This window comes from Papio anubis, chromosome X, assembly GCF_008728515.1.
Source record: "Papio anubis isolate 15944 chromosome X, Panubis1.0, whole genome shotgun sequence".
Classification (NCBI taxonomy): Eukaryota; Metazoa; Chordata; class Mammalia; order Primates; family Cercopithecidae; genus Papio; species Papio anubis.
Genome location: NC_044996.1, coordinates 25040256 through 25061819, shown reverse-complemented (window position 1 = coordinate 25061819; position 21564 = coordinate 25040256).

The window sequence follows — 21564 nt, the reverse complement described above, 5'->3', positions numbered from 1 at the left end:
AGCTATAGTGATTGTTGTCTCTCTTCTGGGTCTAGCCACCCAGTTTGTCCACCCTGCTCTGGGCTTGTACTGGGGATTGTCTGCACAGAGTCCTGTGATGTGAACTCTCTATGGGTCTCTCAGCCGTGGATACCAATGCCTGTTCCAGTGGAGGTGGCGGGGTAGGGGGGGTGAAATGGACTCTGTGAAGATTCTTAGCTTTGGTAGTTTAATGCTCTATTTTTGTGCTGGTTGGCATCCTGCCGGGAGGGGCTGCTTTCCAGAGAGCATCAGCTGTGGTAGTATGGAGAGGAACTGGCAGTGGGCAGGGCCCTAGAACTCCCAAGATTATATGCCCTTTGTCTTCAGCTACCAGGATGTATAGGGAAGGCCCATCAGGTGGGGGGCAGGCCTAGGTATGTCTGAGCTCAGACTCTCTTTGGGCAGGTCTTGCTGCAGCTGAGTATTTGGGGTATCTCCCAGGTCCTACAAGAGCAGTCCCCTTCCTTCAGCGGGTCTGTGGGTCCTCTCAGGATTGCTGGTTTGTTCTTGCAGTTGATCTGGAGCTACAATTCATGATGTGAGCCTCCTCACGCTGCTCTCTACATCTGAGTCGGGGCTGAGATCTAGTCCTGCCTCCCATCTGCTATGATCATATTGTGTCTTTTCAGCTGTCACATTTTGGTTCCTCCAGTACAAAAACCAACCTAGCATCATGCATTAAATTTAATTATCATGCCCCTTTAGTTTCCTTTAATCTCAAATGGTTCTATGGCATTCCTTTGTTACTTTTATAACACTGACATCTTTGAAGAGTATAGGCCTGTTATTTTATAGATCATTCCTCAATTTTGGTTTGTCTGATGTCTCCTTATGATTGGATTGAGGCTATGCATTCCCAGCCAGAAAACTACATAAATGACATGTTCTATTCAGAGCATCATATTTAGAGGACACAATATCTACCTGTGACATTGATTTTGATCACCCAGTCAAGACATTGTCCAGTTTTTTCACTATATACTCTCTTTCAATTCATAACTAAAATGCAATCTATGAAGAAACACTGAAACTACGCATATATCTATTTACTCATCAAAATCTCCCCTGCTATAGTTAGGTTTTATTGATGATTCTTGCCTCAACCCTCTGTACTATGATGGCAGCAAAATGGTGATTTTCAGCTCTACTATTCCTTCCACAGATATCAGTCAGCATTCTACCATAAAAAAGAGCTCCTCCTTCTCATTTGTTTGTTTATCTATTTATTATTGGTGTACACTTTAATGGTTCCTACACCTGCCTGTGTCATTCACAATAGGGACTAGTTAAAATATTATGACAGGTGCCTTCAGAGGTTTCAAACATATGCAAAAGGCTTTAGCTTTTGTAAGAGATAAAGAAAGCATGAGTATCCAGAGGTAAAGGGAAAAAAAGCTAGTAAACCTATAGAAAATCCTGGTGGTGTGTTAAATCAGACATAATGCCCATTAAATGCAGTTATTTGTGGTAACAAACCCAAAATCCAAACAAAATCACTTTGTTATTTGCTTGAAAGCACTGTACCTATTTACATGTAGCATCTCAATTTTCAACCACTAGCTCAGCAAGGATTGTTCCAGGAACCTAGTTTTGTCAAAAAAAAAAAAAAAAAAAAATTGAATTTAGCTAAATGCATCGTGACAGTTGGATTTCTCACAGCTCCAGAAATAGATATACATTCTTGGGGTGGGTTGGCAGAGAGTGAGGGATTGGACTGCAGGAGGTGGTAATTAATCTGATAAAAATCATTCAAACTGTGAAAAAATTAATCCTGCTGAGATTTCAGGGTATGCTCACAGTTCAGTTAAGGGTTGTACAAACCACACCAGCCACACTGAGATACTTTAACAATTAAGATCTGATGAGGCCCAGGGGAGACTTTGTTATCTTTAGATTTAAAAATCAGGACTGCAAATCCAAAGAGCACTTTGCAGACCAGTAGATTTGGAATTGGGTTTAAACAAGTCATGTGAGGACTATGCACAACATTTCTTCATTAAAGCATACAGAGAAGGCCATATATTTTCCCAAGTGTCTTTATTTTTCCTTTTTATTTTACCCCCTTCCTAAAACTGGACTCAAATGTGAGTTCCTTTGGTCACAGCCAAGTTTAGGCAGGCCAGGTAAATTTTGGATTGCCTTCTGCTGAATCCCTCTCACAGAGAGGCTCCAAAGCAAGAATTACCTTATACTTTTTGAAACTGAAAATGTCATTTATGGTTAAAAAAGGCCAATACCAATTTTGAATCATGCTGTCTTACAAAGGAGTTTTGTGCTACCTAAGATGTAAAAAGTTTTCAGGGAGATGTGATCCATATAAGAAAATGTTGGGCCGGGCGCGGTGGCTCAAGCCTGTAATCCCAGCACTTTGGGAGGCCGAGACGGGCGGATCACGCGGTCAGGAGATCGAGACCATCCTGGCTAACATGGGGAAACCCCATCTCTACTGAAAAATACAAAAAACTAGCCGGGCGAGGTGGTGGGCACCTGTAGTCCCAGCTACTTGGGAGGCTGAGGCAGGAGAATGGCGTAAACCCGGGAGGCAGAGCTTGCAGTGAGCTGAGATCCGGCCACTGCACTCCAGCCTGGGCGGCAGAGCGGAACTCTGTCTCAAAAAAAAAAAAAAAAAAAAAAAAGAAAAGAAAATGTTGAAATGATTTGGAAATATCAATAGTTTATGGGTCTAAGAAGACAGTTTTTAAAAAGATCTCATCCTAGAAAATTCAGAACACAGGGCTGATATAAACATACAAAAAAACAGGGATTTCTTGGCACTTATTTTATCAGACTTTGGTTATATTTTTAAGCCTTTTTGGGAAAGGGACAAATGCTGCTTGTAAGGTAATAATTATAACAGGTTTACATGAAGGTTCAAGTTTTAAAAGCCAAAAGTGAATTTTCCAATTTCAAACTGTATGATGGATCAGTCAATCCATTGAAATGATTCTTTTGCACTAACAAAGCCTGACTTTTTGAGTTCTTCCATGATAAGAACCTTGAACATTTAGTTCGTAAACAAGTAGTGAGTTCATTGCCTTTTGGGGAGAATTTCAGTTTCGGTCCCTGCCAGGTCTAAAACAGAGGAGTACTGACTGTTGTGCACAAACCACCCACAGGGTGCTTTAAAGAACTCTTGACATGTTGGAGACATAAGATTCAAATTTGCTATTAAGCCGCTATAATATTGTTCAGTTTCTGAAATGACTTTGTGATCTTTAGAATGATGGGATTTCTCATAGAGCTCTTTGGCCTTGAAACATACTTATTCACAACATTTGTCATATGCAGCGACATTCAACTACAGCAGAGTAAATAGGTTTAAAACCATGAGTTCCGCCTGCTGGAATGCTTTATCATTATGCCTTGGCATCCTCAAATGCAATAAATGTGGAAATTCAGAATTGAAGGGCTTGATTTCCAGTCTCATTGGCCTCTCTCCCTTTGAATTAATGTGCTGCCATTGAGTTCAGCAATAAAGCACCTCATGCTAACAGAGAGAAAATATCAACTTTCTTCCTGTGCATATGTGAATTTGGCAAAATATCAGTAAGAAGGCAATATAAAAGTAAAAATGATTTAGCTGTCGCGAATATGAGAAGGTGAATTTAATGCATAACTAACGCCCTGCAGAATTTGTGGTTCTGGCATATTGGGGGAGGTAAAACATTAATTGAGTTAAGCTTTGGAAGAAAACCATTTTTCAAGTGATAAAAGCAAAGCAGAATTCCAGATACTTTTCACAATGTAATCACCTTATCACATTTCACATTTAAATCACCTTAACATCATCATCATTAACAACAAAGAATTGTGTTTAAAAGTTTCTGTTTCTAGTCATGAAAAGCATAGATAAGGCATTATCTATATTATCCCATTACTAGCTCAAATGGTCTTGACTGGTTCCTCTCTTCTTCCAGTGTGCTACTCCTGACAGCCAAAGCCATCTGCAGAATGAGCCACAAGCTCTGAGACCAACTTGTTCCTCATCAAGGAAGGAATTGAAGGAATATTAGTTCCAAGGGTCCAGCTGATGATCTTGCTGGCTCCAACCTTGTTTGACAAAAATTTGTAATCATCCGTAACGTTTGTTTCCCCTTCTTCCTTTAAGTTTCAAAACCACACAACCCAGTTGTCAGTTACCAGGCTTCCACCTCACCAAATAGCTTCTTATGTCCATGTATGCATATTTCCTCCTTCTAAATTATACAGTGCTATTCTCCTCCACCCTTCCAGGATAATTGTGCCCTTGATGAATATCCCTGAGGCTGGCCATTTATCCGAACTGCTTCATGCACTAGCTCTTGCTGGACATGGAGTTGAGTCTGTTGCTGAGTTGGGATCATCCCAACATGCTGGCTTAATTTCCAGTTCCTGATCTCTCTTGCCTGGCCCATCCTGCTGCCTTCTAACCTTTCTAACACCATTTCATATATTCACAACTTTGGGCACAAGCTGGCTTGCATGACCAACTATTTGCTTTATGTATGCTGGGGAAAAGTCACTTCCTAGTTTTTTTTCCTCTACCACCTACTAAACACAATTTTCCTTGTCTTTATTCCCCAGGCCCTTTTTCTTGCCACCAATCCAAGTTGTGACTTTATTCCCCTGTAAGGATATGAGCTCCATAGGGCCAGAAATCTTGTATCCGCAAAACTTAGCATAGTAGGTACTCAATAACTATTTGCCAAAAAACAATTTGTTTTAAGCAATTTTTGGCATATTTATTTATTTCCTCTCTATCTCATGCACTGAAAAGACCTCTTTACAATTATAAGCCTAGACCAGCACACAGTGCCTGGTATATAATAGGAGCTTAAAGAATGTTGAATGAGTAAAAATAAATTTTTCCAATGAAATACACCTCAGATGGGTAGAAATAAGCATTAATATACAAAAAGTTAGAGTAGGTGGCCTAAGAAAGCCTGTATTTCAGAAGAATTACAGGCATGTAAAGTGCATAAAACGTATTTCTAAAATTCCTCCAGGTTATCAAAGGCCAGGGCTGGCACAATAGTATGACAAGCAAGGCACTCCCCTTGGACACAAAATATCAGGGGCAGCAAAAGACTCAGAATTAAGATGACAAGCATTTTAAAGTAATATTTTTAAAAATCAAAATTAATGTAAAAATACATAGTGAACAAAATATAAAAATTTTAAATAACAATAGTAACAATGTAGTGTCTAGCCATATTAGAGTCTGAGGCAAAAGAAAAAAATAGGAAAATTGATTATTATCTATGGTGCCTCCTGACTTCTAAAGATGATGGATCCCAAGCAAAAGGTAAAACTAGGTTGCCACATGAGAATGTAAATTGTACAAGCCCAGAGAAAAGTAAAATTGTTCTCTATAAGAAAGGGAGTAGAGGCAGAATCGAATCTAGGAGAGGGCAGGAGGGCAGAGAAGCTGAAGAGACAGGAATATTAGAGGAAGGAGGAAGAGAAAAACCAGGGGAAAATCAGATAGGAAAAAGACTTTGGGTGAGATATGTCCAATAAGAGAATCAGATTAAATTTCCCTCCGTTACGCACAATGTAACCCAGTCTTCCATTTCCCCATGAAATATTCAGTAAAATGCACATTTCCCTTCAATGCTTTGGGAAGTGGATTTATTTGGGGGACGAATGACAGAGTTCTGTATTTTGTCTCAGGAAAGGCATAGGGCAGGCGTAGAGGCTATTCAAGGAGTTTCAAGGAGGATACAGTCTGTTCCTTCTTGATTTAATCAGTCACCAAGTTCTAGCAATGCTACCACTTAAATATTTCTTGATTCTGTCTACTTCTTTATGTCTCTACTGCTACCATCACCTTACCTCCTAACTAATTTAAAAGGTCTCACTTTCCCTGCTTTTCAATTCATACCCCATGCTGCAGCCAATGAGCTTTCCGAAAATCTCATGTAAATCCCACTGCTCCTGGAATAGTCTAAATGCTTCAACATGGCTTCAAAGTCCTTCATGATCTTGCCCCAGTATTATCTTTTACCATACCTCATTATACCCAATGCACTAGATACATGAGACTTCTTTAAGTTTTTTGAGTGAATGAAAGATGATAAAGTGGGAAAAGTTAAGAAGCATAAAGGTAGTACATAAGAAAACAGTTGCAAATTAAAGAGCTAGACGTCAAAATTACAATCATTAAAAGAACAAGGGGATAAAGCCAATCAAGTATAAGATCTGCTTCATCACACCCAAACTCTTTCCAAAGAAATTCATTTGGTTTACGGCACAGTTATCCCTCCATATCTACAGGAAACTGGTTCCAAGTACCCCCACAGATACCCAAATCCAAGGATTCTCAAGTCCCTGATATAAAATAGTGTGGTATTTGCATACAACCTGCATAATCCTCCTTTATACTTTAAATCATCTCTATATTACTTATACAAATTAAATGCTACATAAATCGTTGCTACGCTGCATTGGTTTTTATCTGTATTATTTTAAATTGCTGTATTGGTTTTGGTTTTTATTGTTTTTTAAAAAAAATATTTTAAATCTGTGGTTGGTTTAATCCACAAATGCAGAACCCATGGATATGGAGACTCAACTGTATATCATTATTTTCTTGTTTTATTCTATAGTCCAAGTCACCAATAGTGTGATATTGAAATAGATATTAAGTTTCTTGGCTTTGACTGAATTATATATGTCCCATATAAAGACAGAACTCTGGTTATTATATCCAGAGCAGAAAAAAAAAAAAAAACCGTAGCAAATTCTCTAATAAAAATCCTAATTACATTTCTTTTGTAAAATATTCTTTTCTCTGCTTAAAATAAGGTGGATTACTTTCATTAAAGTTATTAATGCCCATTAGTAAAGAATAATGTGCTTGAACTTTCCATGTTCTTAGATTGACCACGGGGACACACACTCCACCAATGCTGGCATGCTCTCATTTAAAATCAAGGTGCCAAGTCTATCTAAAGCTAAAAGGCTATTCTTCTCAATAGAGGTAAAAATTGAGCACAGGCATATGGATTTGCTGGTTGTTTTATTTTCTCCTTGGGTTTTTCTGTTGCTTTTAGATATGGAGACTTACCTAAATTCTAGTGCTATGCTGTCCAGTATGGTAGCCACTAGCCACTTATGGCTATTTAATTTTAAATCCATTACAATTAAATAAAATTTAAAAGTGTGTTCCTCCGTCACACTAGCCACATTTCAAGTGCTCAATAGCCACATATAGCTAGTGGCCGTTGTACTGGACAGAGCAGATATAGAATATTTCCATAATCACAGAAGGTTCTATTGGACCAAACTGTTCCAGTACATTCCAAAGCCCCCACTCCCAGTACAAGAATTCAAATGTAGTTCTAATATCTCAGCTTCCCCCCTCCTGACATTCTGAAAAGATTTAGATATTGAAATAAATCCCCTATTACACCTCAGCTTCAGTCAAGGTGGAGACTTTGACAGTTTCATTACTACCTTATCAAGTCACTTCATGATTTTTTAAAAATTATTATTCTAAAAACCCATTTATCTAGACCGGATTTAGCAGCTGTTTGAAGTCTATTCATTTAACAGAAACTGACTTCCAGCCCATGATTCCTGGCTTCCTTGCCCCCTAATGTGCTCTATACCTAGCAGCACTCACAGTTACGTCCTTTCCAAGAAAGCTTCCTTCCATCAGCCACATTCACAGATCCATTTAAAATCATGTTCAGGCATTTGCTTTATGTTTTCACAGTCACAGGAAATTACTTCTTTCACTCAAGTTTCATTTCTTTCTTGCCATTTTATTTTTATCTTCTTCAGGAAAAGACTGTCTACCATGGCAATAAAGTATCTGTGCTCTCTGCAGCCAGACAATTGAAGAAGAAACACTGACAAGCATATTGCTATATCAATAATGCACTGTCCTTCACAGACAAAAGGCACAGCTACTGACCCACCTCTAGTAAAGCGCAGGCCTTGAACTGTGTCGCCAGAGGTGAGAATGCATTTGATTTAATCCATCTGATAATGATGATTTGTGTATTAGCTGCCTGGAGTTAGGGTACCATCTGTGGCCAGATTGGGGCTTAATCTGTGACCAGGGCCAGGACTCAGCCTTGACTACAGTTAGGAAATGATTTTGTGGCCGGAATCAAGGTTCAACTTAATATCCAATTCTGATGGCTAAAACATACAGGAGGATTAGGGATTAGAAGCCCTGTGTTCTAACCACTTAACCTAGGCAAGTTTCAGATAATAAAAGTTTTTGGCAGAAGTTTTTAACTTTTTCCTGTATTCCAAGAATAGTACATTTTGGGGGCATGCATGCTGTCAGTCTCTTACCCCCTACCTATACAGCAGACATCGTTAATCAGCCATGGCATTCTTTCCTGCTGTGTTCAGATGAGGCTCCAAATGACTTCTCACCACATTGTCCTATGTGGCCACTACTATTCAATCAGAATTGGCCCAAAAGATTAAACGTATTTATCATCTTTGCTACAGAGGTGCATGAACCAAGCAGCGGATTACTTCTGGAAATAAGACTTATGATTCTGACCATTTTTGAGGTCAGAGGAAGGTAGGGAACAATCAACTTAAGGATAGGACCCAAGGCAAATCAAAATTTTACAAGCGCTCCCCTGACTCAAAGGTGAAGAGTTGGCACAGGCAGCCTGAGGAGAGATGGGGAAAGACAGGAGTGTTACTGTCAGGCCACTTGCTCTAGTCTTAACTTTACATACTGCTTGAAATAACAAGGTTTTATGTCAATTGGATAGATATATTTGCACTTCTTTCTACCTTTTGCTGCCTGAGTGAATGAATAATTTTACTCTCCTTCTTACTATGAGCAGCTACTGAGACACCCCCAAAATCAAAGTCCAAAAAAAATCAACTTATTTTACCATTTCCTAGAAATGACTGACTTACAGTAGAAATTGAGTCTATCTAGAGTGGAATCATTTTTTCCAGGTATGCCTTTAATTCTCTGGAGAGCATATTCCTGGGTTGTCTCTTTTCAATTTCAGGACCACACATACTTACTAGATTTACTGGCTTTCTAGAGACTTGGTCCACAATCCTACCAAAAGCTTTAAGTCCACCACACTTGAGAACAGGGCACTACCCTAGTTCTAATCACTCAAAATTTTTCCAACCACAGCTCCAAAGAGTCTCAGTGTTGGAGTGACCCTTAAAATTTGCCTAGTCCAGGCCGGGTGCGGTGGCTCACGCCTGTAATCCCAGAACTTTGGGAGGTTGAGGTGGGCAGATCACGAGGTAAGGAGATCAAGACCATCCTGGCTAACACGGTGAAACACCGTCTCTACTAAAAATACAAAAAAATTTAGCTGGGCGTGGTGGTGGGCGCCTGTAGTCCCAGCTACTTAGGAGGCTGAAGCAGGAGAATGGCGTGAACCCGGGAGGTGGAGCTTGCAGTGAGCTGAGATCATGCCACTGCACTCCAGCCTGGGCGACAGAGCAAAACTCCGTCTCAAAATTTGCCTAGTCTAGCCACCCATATATTGCTTGAATCTCCTTTACAGTACCCTCAACAAGTTGTTATTTAGCAATTTTGGGGCAATTCCAGAGCCAGGCTAACCACTATTCCCCAAGGCATTCATTCCACCAACATCTGTGGAGTGCAAGGATGAAGTGCACTATGCACAGCACAGTTCTCATTTATATAGATTTCTTCCTTATCTTGTGCCCCAAACCTCTCTCCTGGTTCCTTCCACCCATTGGCCCTGGTCTGCTTCATGATACCTTACCAAAAAAAGGTATCTTTTTCTTTCTTTTTTATTTCTTCCATATGACAGCCTTTCAAATATCTGAGGACAGTTATGCCCTTTCCTGCATTTTCTGTTCTCCCAGCTAATCAGGCTCTGTTCCTATGACTGTTAGCCACAAAATCTCTTTAACATCCTACTTGTCATTTTCTAAACATGTTTTGCTTTATTAATCTCTCTCTTCAAGTTGCAGAACTGAATGTTTTAAGTTTGGCTTGATCAGAGTTGATTAAGGCAAAGCTTTAATTTTCATTTCTCTAGAAAAAAGTTCCATTGATAGAAATAGAAAAAAAAAGTCTATTGGTTTATAAGTCTACATTCCCTTTCTTTGGATATCATCTCCTACTTTTGACTCATTGGGCTTCCTACCCTCTTTTATTCCTCCTCCTCATTACTGCATCCACTGTACCAGGTCTTCCTTTAAAATATTTCTTGGGTCTATCACTTTCTTCCATTCTAATAACTCTCATCCACAACTTGAGCCCTAATCACCTTTTGCCTATATCATTACAATGATCTCCTAACTGGTCTTTCTGTACTTATTCTTTTTCGTATTTTGGTTCATCCTCTGCTCAACTGCCACTTTGTAATGCATAACTTCGATGGTAGTTTAGTATAGTCATTCAGGGTTTGGACTGTGGAGCCATACTATTGGGTTCAAATCTCAGCTCTACTATTTATGAGAATTATTTTACCTAATATCTAAAGCTCTATATAATCTGGCCCCAAACTACTACAAACCAGATAGCTTGCTTTGGATGAGTCACCTGTTTCTTCACCTATAACACGAGTGGATTAATTTATCTTAAATGCCCCCTTCAAGGCCAGACATTCTATAATTCAATCTTTCTGGTCATTTGCCCCTTCCTATCCAACTGCACTCTGCACAGTTGCCTGAAAAAACCTTCTTCTTTCTGGCATCTATGTCTTTGCTCATGCCATGAGAAATGCCTCTGCCTATCTATCCTTCAAGATATTGCTCAAATGTCATCCTCTCCTTTAATCTTTTAATCTGAATAGTTTACTTTCTTTTCTGACATTCCCAGGATGATAACTTTCTTTGGCTCTTGTGATACTGATCATATTCTACCTTATGGACACATGTCTTGTATCTTCTGCCAGGCTGTAATACAGGGACAGTATTTTTTTTTTCAGCTACGTGTCCAGCTCACTGTGTCCAGCACAGTGCCTTTTACATTGTAACACATTATAATACTTATTGAATAAATCCTTACTTACATGTGACACAAAAGTTTAACCATGTGTTAATGTATGTATCTTCAACTAATTCACATTTGACTATATTCTCAAAAGATATTTAAAAAATCAGCAAATACCCACTCTGAGCACTAACTGGGCATGCCTTATTCCTTTGGAAATTCCTAAAGTTTTTTTTTTTGAGACGGAGTCTTGCTCTGCCACCCAGGCTGGAGTGCAGTGGCCGGATCTCAGCTCACTGCAAGCTCCACCTCCCGGGTTCACGCCATTCTCCTGCCTCAGCCTCCCGAGCAGCTGGGACTACAGGCGCCCGCCACCTCGCCCGGCTAGTTTTTTTTTTTGTATTTTTTTTTTTTAGTAGAGACGGGGTTTCACGTGTCAGCCAGGATGGTCTAGATTTTAATTTTTAAAATAATTATTTTAAAATTAAATGACTTGTTCCTTAAAAATTAATATGTCTGAACAGTTAAAATATAAGAACTATAACTGTAAAGTCTAGGAACAGTTAAAATCTAGGAAATTTAATGAGAGGATTGACCAAATCAAGAATGCTGAGAAAACAAGGAAAAGTCACTCCTCTACCTATGAAAAACGGGCACCAGGGCCTGCTCAAGAAGACAGCCTGGGTGTTCTGTAAAAATCTCATGTGACAAACCTCTTTAGCTATTATAATATCTTTAAATGTCAAAATAGTAAGGTTGACTACCCCTTCCTACCCACATAGGGGAAGTAAGATGAAGGGCACAGCCCAAAGGTTCCCTTATATAAAGTTCTCTGTCCCACCTGCCAGTTTGTCTTGCACAGACTCTCAGAAATCTCTACCATTATTTGATTTCTTTTTCAATTGACAAAGATTGTATATATTTATCAAGTGCAACATGATGTTTGGAAACAATGGCTAAATAAAGTAAATTAGCATATGAATTTCCTCATGTAGTTATCATTTTTTTGTGGTGAGAACCTTAAAATTTATTCCCAGTGATTTTCAAGAATGTAATAAATTGTTATTAACTGTAGTCACCATGTTGGAAATATATCTGTTGAACTTTTCCCTCCTATCTAACTGAAACTTTGTATCCTTGACAAATATCTCCCCAACACTCCCACCCCCAGTCCCTGGTAAACACCATTATGCTCTCTGCTTCTATGAGGTTAACTTTTATAGATTCCACATAAGAATGAGAGCATGTGATAGTTGTCTTTCTGTGCCCAGATTATTTCACTTAACATAATGTCCTCCAGTTCCACCCATGTTGTTGCAAATGACAGAATATCTTTTTTTTTTAATGGCTGAATAGTACTCCATTGTGTATATGTACCACATTTTCTTTACCCATTCATCTGTTCATGAACACTTGGATTGCTTCCAAATCTTGACTATTGTGAATAATGCTGTAATGAACATGGGAGTATAGATATCTCTTCAACATACCGATTTCATTTCCTTTGGATATATACCCAGCAGTGGGATTACTGGATCATATGGTAGTTCTATTTTTGTGTGTGTGTGGTTTGGTAATTATATGGGCAGTGGTAAGTAAAAAGAAAAAGGGGAAAACATGGAGAAAAAAGTTTTAGGAACCTCCATACCATTTTCCATAATGGCTGTACTTACTTACATTCTCACCAATGGTGGACAAAGGTCTCCTTTTTCCCACATCCTTACCAGCACTTATAATCTTTTGTATTTTTGATAATAGCCATTCTAACAGGCATGAGGGAGTATCTCACTGTGTTTTTAAAATTTTCTTATTTTTATGGGCATATAGATGTGATATATTTATGGGATACACAAGATATTTTGATACCAGCAGACATGAGTAATAATCACATCAGGGAAAATGGGGTATCCATCACCTCAAGCATTTATTCTTTCCTTGTTTTGTAAACATTCCAATTATACTCTTTTAGTTTTTTTAAATGTATAATAAATCACAAAAAAATGGAAAGATGTTCCACATTCATGGATTGGAAGAATCGATCTTGCTAAAATGTCCACACTATCCAAAACAATCTACAGATTCACTGTAATCTCTATCTCATACCAATGACATTCTTTATAGAAATAGAAAAAAAATCAAAATGTATATGCAGCCACAAAAGACCCAGAATAGCCAAAATAACAAAAATGGAGGAATCACATTACCTGACTTCAAATTATACTACAGAGCTATATAACAAAAACATCATTATTCTGGCATAAAAACATACAGATAGACCAATGGAACAGAATAGAGAACCCAGAAATAAAATCTATACATCTAACATGAACTCATTTTTGACAAAGGTCCCAAGGACATACATTGGGGAAAGAACAGTCTCTTCAATAAATGGTGCTGGGGAAACTGAACATCCATATGCGGAAGAATGAAACTAGATCACTATCTCTTGCCACAAACAAAAAATCCAATGAAAGTGGATTAAATACATCAACCTGAGACCCCAACTATGAAACTACTAAAGAAAACTTTGATGAAACTCTCCAGGACATTGGTACCACTTTTTAAATTTTTTTTAGATTAGTTGTTGTTGGCATATAGAAATGCTACTGATTTTTGTATGTTGATTTTGTATCCTGCAACTTAACTCATTGTGTTAAGGTATGTTAACATTGTGTTATGGCTCTCATTGTGTTGAGGTATGTTCCTTCTATACTGTTTTTTGAGGGAATTTATCATGAAGGGATGTTGAATTTTATCAAATGGTATTTCAGCATCAGTTGAAATGATTATATGGTTTTGTCCTTCATTCTGTTGGTATGCTATATCACACTGATTGATCTGCATATATTAAAACATTCTTGTATCCATGGGATAAATCCTACTTGCTCATGATGAATGATCTTTCTAATATATTGTTGAATTTGGTTTGCTAGTACTTTGCTGAGGATTTTTGCATTGATGTTCATCAAGGATATTGGCCTGTAGTTTTCTTTTGTGATGTGTCTGTCTGGTTTTGGTAGTGGAGTAATACTAGCCTCAGATAATGAGCCTGGAAGTATTAATTCTTTCTCTATTTTTTGGAATAGTTTGGTATTAGTTCTTCCTTGTTTGGTAAAATTCAGCAGTGAAGCCACTGGGTCCTGGGCTTTTCATTGCTGGGGGGCTTTTTATTATGGCTTCAATCTCATTACTTGTTATTGGCCTATTCCAGTCATGGATTTTTTCATGGTTCAATCTTGGGAGGTTACATACGTCTGGGAATTTATCCATTTCTTCTAGGTTTTCAAATTTATTGGCATATGGTTGCTTGTAATAGCCACTAATGATACTTTGAATTTCTGCAGTATCATTTGTAATGTCTCCGTTTTCATCTCTGATTTTACTTGGGTCTTCTCTTTTTTCTTCTTAATCTGACTAAAGGTTTGTGTATTTTGTTTATCTTTGCAAATAACCAACATTTTGTTTCATGGATCTTTTGTAATGTTTTCCTTGTTCCAACTTCACTGACTTCCACTCCATTTTTTAAATTATTTCCTTTCTTCTATTAACTACAACTTTGTTTGCTCTTGCTTTCCTCTGCTTCTTTAAGATGCATTATTAGATTGTGAATTTGAAGTTTTTCTACTGTTTTGATGTAGGCATTTATAGCTATAAATGTCCCACTTAGTACTGCTTTTGCTATATTACACAGGTTTTGTTACTTTGTGTTTCCACTTTCATTTGTCTCAAGAATTTTTTCAATTTTCTTCATAATTTATTTATTGACCCATTGATCATTCAGGAGCATATGGTTTAATTTATCTGTGTTTTTATCATTTCCAAATTTATTGTTGTTATTCATTTCTACTTTTATTCAATTGTGGTTAGAGAAGATACTTGATATGTTTTCAATTTTTTGAATTTTTTGAGACTCATTTTATGGGCCAACATGGTCTTTCCTTGAGAATGGTCCATGTGCTGAGGAAAACAATGTGTATCCTGCAGCCACTGGATGAAATATTCTGTAAATATCTATTAAGTCCATTTGGTCTATAGTGCAGATTAACTTCAATGTTTCTTTATGGATTTTCTGTCTAAAAGGTCTGTCCAATGCTAAAAGTGAGGTGTTGAAGTCTGCAGCTATTATTGTATTTGGCCTACCTCTTTAGCGCTAATAATATTTCCTTTATATATCCGGGTGCGCCAGTGTTGGGTGCATATATATTTACAATTGTTATACCTCCTGCTGAAGTGATCCCTTTATCACTGTATAATGACTTTCCTTGTTTCTTTTCATAGTTTTTTGTCTTGAAATCTATTTTGCCTCATACAAATGTTGCTTTTTAATTTTCCATTTGCATGAACTATCTTTTTCTACTCTTTATTTTCAGTCAACGTGTGTCTTTTTTTTTTTTTGAGATGGAGTCTTGCTCTGTCACCCAGGTTGGAGTGCAGGGGTGCAATCTCGGCTCACTGCAGGCTCCATCTCCTGGGTTCATGCCATTCTCCTGTCTCAGCCTCCCGAGTAGCTGGGACTACAGGCGCCCACCACCACACCTGGCTAATTTTTTCTTTTGTATTTTTAGTAGAGATGGGGTTTCACTGTGTTAGCCAGGATGGTCTTGATCTTCTGACCTCGTGATCCACCCGCCTCGGCCTCTCAAAGTGCTGGGATTACAGCATGAGCCACCGTGCCCGGCCCAGTATGTGTCTTTATTGGTGAAGTGTGTTTCTTGTAGGCAACAGACCACTGGGTCTTGTTTTTTCATCCATTCAGCCACACTATGTCTTTTGATTGAAGAGTTTAGTCCATTTATATTCAACATTATTGATAAGTAAGGACTTACTCCTCCCATTTTGTTATTTTTTGTTTTTGTAGTCTTCTCTTTTTTCCTTTTTACCTTCCCATTTTCCTTTTTGTGAAGGTGACTTTTTCTGGTGATATGATTTCATTTCTTGCTTTTCATTTTTTGTAAATCTGTTGGATTTTTTGATGCAAGATTACCATGAGGCTTGCAAATAACATCTTTGTTTTAAACTGATGAAACCTAGTGTGTATTGTGAAAGCAAACTAACAAACAAAAAGAAAATAAAAACTCTATACTTTCAGTCCATCCCCCCAATGCTTCTTAACCTTTTGTTGTTTCTCTTTATGTCTTATTATACTCTCTATGTCTTGAAAAGTTGTATTTATTATTTTTATATGTTAACTATTTATTCTTTCTACTCAAGACATGAGTAGTTTACACACCACACTTACAACATTATAATAGTCTTTGTTTGTATGTGTGCTTACTATTATCGGTGAGTTTTGTACCTTTAGATGATTTCCTATTGCTTGTTAATGTCCTGTTCTTTCAGATTGAAAAGTTCCCTTTAGTATTTCTTGTAGGATAGTTTTGGTGTTGATTAAATCCCTCAGTTTTTGTTTGTGTGGAAATGTCTTTACTTCTCCTTCATGTTTGAAGGATATCATCACTGAATATACTATTCTAGGATAATTTGTTTTTCCTTGAGCACTTTAAATATGTCATGTCACTCTTTCCTGGCCTGTAAGTTTTCCACTGAGAAGTCTGCTGTCAGATGTAATGGAGCTCCTTTGTATGTTATTTGTTTCTTTTCTCTTACTGCTTTTAGGATCCTTTATCCTTGATTTGTGGGAGTTTCAGGTAGTCTTCTTTGGGTTAAATCTGCGTGGTGTTCTATAACCATCTTGTACTTACATACTGACATATTTTTCCAGACTTGGGAAGTTCTCTGATATTATCCCTTCAAACAACTTTCTAACCCTATCCATTTTTCTACCCCCTCTTTAAGTCCCATAACTCTTAAATTTGCCTTTTTGAGTCCATTCTGTACATCTTGTAGACATACTTCTTTCTTTCTTCTTTCTTTTGTCTCCTCTGTGTATTTTCAACTAGTCTGTCTTCAAGCTAATTTTTTCTTCTGCTTGATCAACTGCTATTTAAAAACTCTGATGCATCTTCAGTATGTCAATTAAATTTTTCATCTTCAGAATTTCTGCTTGATTCTTTCTAATTATTTCAATCACTTTGTTAAATTTATCTGATAGAATTCTGAATTTCTTCTCTGTGTTACCCTGCATTTTGTTGAGCAATGCAGCTATTCTGAATTATCTTTCTGAAATGTCACATATTTCTGTCACTGCAGGATTGGTCACTGGTGCCTAATTTAGTTTGTTTGGCAAGGTCATGTTCTCCTGGATGATTGCAATACTTGTGGATGTTCATCAATGTCTGGGCATTACAGAGATGTATACTTATTGTAGTCCTTGCAGTCTGGGCTTGTTTGTACCCATTCTTCTTGGGAAGACTTTCCAAGTATTCAAAAGGAATTGAGTGTTATGACCTAAATCTTTGGTCACTGCAGCCATATCTGCATTAGGGAGCACACCAAGCCCATTAATGTGGTTACTCTTGCAGACTCAGAGGTACCACCTTGGTGGTCTTAAGTAAGACCTAGAAGAATTCCCTGGATTACCAGGCAGAGACCCTTGCTCCTTTCCCTTACTTTCCCTCAAAAAATGGAGCTCCTCACTCCATGCTGAGCTGCCTGTAGCTGGGAAGAGAGGACTAAAGCACCCCTGTGGCCACCACCACTGGGACTGCACTGGGTCAGACTTGAAGCCAGCACAGCACTGAGTCTTGCCCAAAGCCCAAGGGCTGAAATTTCAGTAAGCTTGTAGTGGATGCTGCCAGACCTTGGTCTCTACATTCAGGGCAGCAGGCCTTCCTCTGGCCCAGGGAAGTTCCAGAAATGGAATCCAAGTGTCAAGGCCTGGAATCAGGGACCACAACAGCCTGCTTGGTGCTCTAAGCCTCTGTGGCCAAGCTGGTACCTAAGTTGTGAGACAAAGTCTCTTTTACTCTTCCCTCTCATTTTCTCAAGTAGAAAGAGTTTCTCCCCATGCCCACCATATCTGGGAATGCACTGGGTCACATCTAAAGTGAGCAAGGCCCTGGGTTTCACCCAAGGCCTGAAGTCCATGGCAAGTATTTCCTGGGTACCGCTGATGTTTACTCAAGGCATAAGGACTGTTTGGTCAGTAAATGATTAATCCTGTCAGGACTGGGTCCTTCTCTTCAAGGAAATGGGTTTCCTTCTGGCCCAGGGTGTGTCTATCAATGTCATCCAGGAGTTAGGGCCTGGAATGGGGGTCTAAGAACTCTGCCTGGTACCCTATTCTACTATGGCTGAGTTGATATCCAAGTTATAAGACAACATACTCTTTACTCTTCCCTCTCCTCTCCTCAAGCCAAAAGAAGGATTCCCTCCTAGAGCTAGGAGCTTCACTGCCTGGGATTGGGGGAGTAGTGATGCAAGCACTCCCTTAGCCACCCTGGCAGGTGTCTCATTGTGTCATGTGCACCCCAAGTCCACTGACTCCAAGCCCAGCACAGCACAAGAACTTGCTCAAGAATTGCAGTCCTTGTAGCCTAGACTTCCTTTCAAGTTTATTTAGGACCCCAGAGTACTTTAGGCCTCAGTGGTGGGGCTAGCCAGAACTCAAATTCCAGTTGCTGGGATGGGTGATTCCCCTCTGGCTAGGGCTGGACTAAATGCTCTCTCCATTGGTACTGGCTGAATTCTTCTCTGTATTGCTGTCTGCTGTGATAGAGCAACACTGAGGTCCAACATAAAGTCCCACAATCGCTGTGCTCTCCCTTTCTCAAGCACACAGATTCGCTGTCAGTGCCACATAGCCACTGCTGGAGGATTAGGGAAGGATGGTGTCAGCAATTCAAACTGTTTTTCCTACCCTCTTCAGTGCCTCTTTACTTGATGTGATGTTAAAATCAAGTACTGTGCTCACTCACCTGATGTTTTTGTTCTTATGAAAGTGTTTCTTGTGTGGATAGTTGTTCAATTTGGTGTTCCTACAGGGGAAATGACCACTAGAGGCTTCTGGTTGGCCATCTTGCTCCATCTTCTCCCCTGATTGCTTCATTGTGGTTTTAATTTGCATTTATTTCCCAGATTATTAGAATTGTTGAGCATTTTTAAATTTACCCATTTGCTATTTGTATCCTTTCTTTTGAGAAATGTCTATTCAGGTCCTTTGCCCACTTTTTTTTTTTTTTTCTTTGAGACCAAGTCTCGCTCTGTTGCCCAGGCTGGAATGCAGTGATGCAATCTTGGCTCACTGCAACCTCTGCCTCCCAAGTTCAAGCGATTCTCCTGCCTCAGCCTCCTGAGTAGCTGGGAATACAGGTGCGTGCCACCATGCTCAGATAATTTTTGTATTTTTAGTAGAGATGGAGTTTCACCAAATTGGTCAGGCTGGTCTCGATCTCCTGACCTTGTGATCCGTCCACCTCGGCCTCCCAAAGTGCTGGGATTACAGGCATGAGCCACCACGCCTAGCCATCCTTTGCCCACTTTTAAATGAGGTTATTTGGTGTTTTTATTGTTGTTGAGTTGACTTCCTTATGTATTATGGATATTAGTCTCTTATTAGATTTATGATTTGCAAATATTTTCTCCCATTCCATTGGGTATCTATCACTCTTATTTCCTTTGTTGTGCAGAAGCTTTTTGGGTTGATGTAATCCCATTTGTCTTTTTCACTTTTGTTGCCTATATTTTGGGGTTCATATCCAAAATATCATCACCCAGATAATGTTATGCACCTTTTTATGTTTTCTTCTAGTAGTTTAACAATTTCACATGTTACATTGAAATCTTTAATCCATTTTTAGTTGATTTTTGTATATGGTGAGAGATAAGAGTATAATTTTACTCTTCTACATGTGAATATCCAGTTTTCCCAGCACTACTTATTGAAGAGACCATCCTTTCCCTATTGTGTATTCCTGGCATCTTTATCAGGAATCAATTGACCATAAATTCATGGATTTATGGAATCCCCACCATTACTTACTTTGTCCTATGATGATACTGAAGGCCCTGGGTTTCTGATTTGATACTGCCAAAGAGGAGGGCAGGTGGGGAGATTATGGGAAACAGCACAGAAGAAACTACTTAAACCACATTTTTTGTCAAAGGCTAGATATGCTATAGCACTGGGAGTTTCGGGGACACTCTTATAAGTTCCCATTGGCATCAATGCCCTTTGCTCTACCCTCTCCTTATAGGGGGAACCCTCCCCTTTATGTGACATGTCTTGTGTATGAAACATCTCAGAGTTAAGAGATCTTTCTCTCATACTCAATAGTATCAGTATGAGGCCATAATATGTTTCAGTATTTATCAATTACCTCTCAGTCACTTTTCACTCTTTGAAGCACTTACACATACATTTTTATTTAAGTTTCAAATATTAGATATAATGGGCAGTCATTCTCCTGAACACTTAACATGAATTACATAATTTAATCCTCATTAAAATTGCATGAGGTAGGCACTATTATCCCCATTATACAAATGTGCATGGCAATACACAGAGAAGTTAATAAATTGCCCGAAGTCAGACAGTTAGTAAATAGTGGAGCTAATAGTCATACTCAAATTTGCTTGACTCTAGAGTCAGTGATGTTGAACAAGTTATATATATATATATATACACACACACACACATATAATTTTATATATGTATTAGTGTATTTATACTTTTTAACCTGCTTTTTCACTCAATAAATATTTTAGAATCTTTTGATGTCGGTAAATGCAACTTTACATTACCATTTTAAATGCACTTTACTGTTCCATTATAAGGCTGTACTAAAATTTATTCAATCTCTTATTGATAGAAATTTTTGTTGTGCCTATTTTTTTACAATGTAAATGGTATTGTGCTGAAAACCTTGTACATACATACTTACATACTTTTTCATGCATGGGTGTTACTATTGACTCAGAATAAATTCTCAGAAGCTCTGTGCCACTTTTGGGATGTGACAAGAGTGACCTGAAAAAAGCCTTTAAGAAAGGCTTCGAGGAAACCTCTTTAGGGACAGAGCTAAACCAACGGCTTCATAAAGCCAAACACAAATTCCCAAAAACAGATATGTTTAATGGAGAGCAGAGAGAAAAAGAAAAAAAGCAAAGTAGCAAAAATCAAAGAATGAATAAAAGGAAAGTATAAACAGACAGTCAAGGAGATAAGTGAAAAACAGCATGCTAAGGCAAAATTAAGTCAGGACTTACTAACATCTGAGAATGGGTAAGAGAGAATGTTTGCTAGTGGTGTCCTTTGTAGTCAAATTGAACAGACTGACAGTACAAAAGAAGAAATTTGGATTGTGGTACTCTTTCTAGAATTGTTTTAGGAGCAGAGAAAAAAGAGAGGCCATGGTCTTATGTTGAGGTACCAATCAAAGGAAAAGATACAGCTGATAGAGGAGTTGACGTGACAGCTCCAGAAGTGAGCATCAAGATGCAGTTGTTGAAGAAGAGAAGTGCTCCCAGCCCTGCTAGCCTCACTGTTGAGTTCAACAGACTCTGGATGACAGCACCTTCAGCAAAGCTCTGAAGGCTGCTGTTTTCAGTGACACCTGAAAGAAAAGAGAAATGGTCATCAAGGGTAACACATGGAATCTAACTGCAGAAAGTGCTGAGGCTGGCAAACTGCATACTCCACAAGGTGCAACAACCAGCAATAAAGGGATAGGCATTACTTGATTGACAAGTACTAGGATTTCTCTAAAATTCTTTAAATGTCAAAGGCTGTGAAATGTGTCTAGATCGAG